The following is a 3,277-nucleotide window of genomic DNA, read 5'->3' as shown; positions in this document are numbered from 1 at the left end:
AAAGACCTAAAAAGAGAGCTGGGAAGAGCCAGGAGGAGACATGAGAAGTTGTTGGCGGATAGGATCAGGGATAACCCTAAGGCTTTCCATAGGTATGTCAGCGCTAAAAGAGCTAAATTTGGGACAATCAAGGATAATAGTGGGAAGTTTTGTGTGGAGTCAGAGGAGATAGAGGAAGCACTAAATAAATATTTTACGACAGAGTTCTGTATAGATAATGAAAATGTTGGCGAGGAAGATACAGAGATACTTGCGTCTAGACTAGAAGAGATTGAGGTTCACAAGGAAGAGATATTAGAAATACTGCAGGATGTGAAAATAGATAAGGCAGCTGGGCCGGATGGGATCTATCTGATGTTGTTCAGCAAATGCACTACAGGAAGGTACAAATCAAGCTGAACCTAACAACGGCTCGTTTTGAGCCGCTAATTTGCAGTGAAGTGGCGGTGCCAATAAAAGGTGTCACGCAGCTCGTCTAATTCCACATCCTGAGCTCGAAATGACCAGATGTCTCTCGCTGAGTTTCGGCAGGGTCTTGCAAAGACGACACCATGACACTTATTGACTGGAGTGGATCATGAAATCGCATCGGGACTGTGAATAAAGCGATGGAAACTTCCAGCAGAGAAGGAGGCGACCCTGAAGCAGGCAGCTGAGGACAAATGTTTCTCCTTTGCCAGTGAAAGGCACTGCTTCATAAATTGGAAACTTCGAAGTGAAGCAGTGCTGGTGATTATCTTCGCTGCTTGTTCATCTTTTAAATTCTGATTCCGTGAAAGTCCATAGCATTACATATCGACATTCTGCCAGCGCTAGCGTGTATGTTGGGCCAGTGGCGTACTGGATAACGTGTCTGACTTCGGATCAGAAAATTGTAGGTTCGAGTCCAACCTGGCTCGAGGGGAATGTCGGATTTTAACCGTGCCCCACGTTGACGGTCCTGCTGGGACTTCACTTCTGTGCTTCCACATTTGAAACTTGCATTTGTCCTCTTGTCTATTTCAAATTCCAGCTCACCATAACGGAGACCTCTGTCGCTTTGGGGGTATCTTTCTGTGTGTCTCCCTTTGTGGGTGAAAATGAGCATGAGTTCCTCAAAAGAGTTACAAGTCGTTGTGCAAGTGTCATACAATTGTGCCATTTATGAACACAGGATAAAGTCATTGACATTTGCCCTGGGAACATTAGAACACACGAGACTTTGGGCCAAAGTTGGAAACTGCGACTGGAATAGATGGCTCTCCGATTAGCCGCGATGCACACAGGCGGAATGGCCTTTTCCCACTTTGTAAATCTTCGAAGACAAGTTGAAAATAATCTGCAACGAAAATGTTCATAAAGGGTGTTTGATTTACACCAAATACGATAGTATCTATCCCCTCGTGTTGTTATTTACTTGTGAGGATTCGGTACTCTCAGCACCGTGGCCCGGATCGTATTCCCGCTCATGGAATGGTTGTATTGTTCAGCTAACATGTCGGTGGACCAGTACTTCTGCCGATTTTCCGATGCTAGCAGGTCATTGGTTTTGTCCAAAACATTATGAATGTTAACATAATACAAATAGCTGCAGTTGCTGGAAATCTGAGCCAAAAACGAAAATTGTTTGCGGAACGCAGAAAGACTGGCAACAGAAACATCGACTTTCCTGCTCTTCGGATGCTGCTGTGCTTTTCCAGCATTTTCTGATCGAAAATCAGGTTTCCAGCATCTGCAGTCCTCACTTTTGCCGAGTTCCTTCAGTGTCGCTGGTTCCCAATTCAAGAACTCCATCTCTAGCGGTTTCATGTCTGTACCTCCATGCTGTGGAGTTGAAGAGTGAAGAAAAGTAACTCACCCCTTCCATCTCTGGGGTAATTAGGGGCTGAAAGTGAATTGTATCACATTGAAGTATATCTCCAAGCGACTTAATCTCTGTCTTTTATTGGGAACCATCTCTTTAATTGTAACCATCAGGAAAGACCACTTCGTTCGCTAAAAAAAGAAATGAATATGTCACTAACCTTTGTTTGTTTCATGTCCAGGAATACTCAGATCAATCGCTCCCTTGATTACCTCTGCTGGTCATGTTCGCAAAGAGATCTAGCAAATTGCCAAGTGTGATTTTCCTTTCAATAAATAATTTTGATTCAATTTTGCTGCAAATATCTTTTCCTAACTTTATGCTTTTCTTCTTTTACATTGGTGTCTCGCACCTTATAAATGACAGCAAAGGTATGAAAGGAGATGGAAACATTTAACTCATCAAGTCAGCGGCAGCTTTCAATGAGATCACGGCTGATTTGGTCAGTGCTCAGGGGGCAGCACTGTCTGTAGACATGGCCGAGTGGTTAAGGCGGTGGGTTAGAAATCCATTGGGGTTTCCCCACGTAGGTTCGAATCCTGCCGACTACGTTATGAATGCTTTCCTGCTGGAACAATTCAAAGCAGGCCTGTAATTTGATTAGACTTGAGAAACTTGAGTTCTTCATCAGAAATGTTCCATATTTAAAACATTATCTCTGTTTCTCTTTCCAGATACACTGCTCGACACATCGGGTTTCTGCAGTGGTTATTGAACGCCCTGAGCAGAAGTGCTGCTTTTCATTAGATTCCTTTCATCCCTTATCCTCTGTTCTCTGACTCTGGTCATTGGCAACACTTCCTCCTGCTCGTCAGAGTGCTCATTCCCCACCGCTCCCTCTCCCATCATTACAAACAACCGCAGGAAATTGCCACTTAACCATCTTTGTTCCAAAGTGAAACTCACCAGCCTAGGAACTCTCTCCACCAAACGGGACTTCTCATCCCTGGACATGGTGCAAGCCAGAGGATTGTGAAGAGATACTGTGAAAATATTGTCAGTTGACAGTTGGAAAAATGTTTAGGAAGCACACCATATAATTTAGGCTCCAACTGTGGAACTCTTGAGATACTCTTTGGGAAACGGAATCCGAGGAGAATGAAGAAGTGTAAATTGTCAGTCCGAGTCGAGGAAGGGACATTGACTCTGATTTTCTCGGCACAGGAACTGATCTAAGACATTGAAAGAATTCTCGCTCCCGTACGTGAGGAATACAAACTTCATCTGGACTCTGGTACAATGAAAAACTCTGGAACACTCAAGACAAGATCCAAATATTGACTGAGATCACTACAGTACGAGTACTATAGATGGGTTTTTGACCAGTGTGTGCAGGAGGGCTTCCTGACACAGTATGTAGACATGCCTTCAAGGGATGACGCCACTTTCGATTTAGTACTGGGTAACGAGACTGGCCAGGTTTTAGATTTGGAA

The 3,277-nt window shown here is 44.0% G+C and overlaps 1 non-coding gene across 1 annotated transcript; it reads left to right on the top strand.

Annotated features, from left to right (window-relative positions):
- Positions 1 to 2,312: 2,312 nt before the first annotated feature.
- Positions 2,313 to 2,394, top strand: trnas-aga (transfer RNA serine (anticodon AGA)). Its single transcript has one exon. It is a non-coding gene; the product is annotated as a tRNA-Ser (tRNA).
- The last annotated feature ends 883 nt before the right edge of the window (positions 2,395 to 3,277 follow it).

This window comes from Chiloscyllium punctatum, chromosome 23 (genome assembly GCF_047496795.1).
Source record: "Chiloscyllium punctatum isolate Juve2018m chromosome 23, sChiPun1.3, whole genome shotgun sequence".
NCBI lineage: Eukaryota > Metazoa > Chordata > Chondrichthyes > Orectolobiformes > Hemiscylliidae > Chiloscyllium > Chiloscyllium punctatum.
The sequence above is the reverse complement of the archived record's forward strand: the minus strand, read 5'-3'. Positions and strand labels throughout refer to the sequence as shown.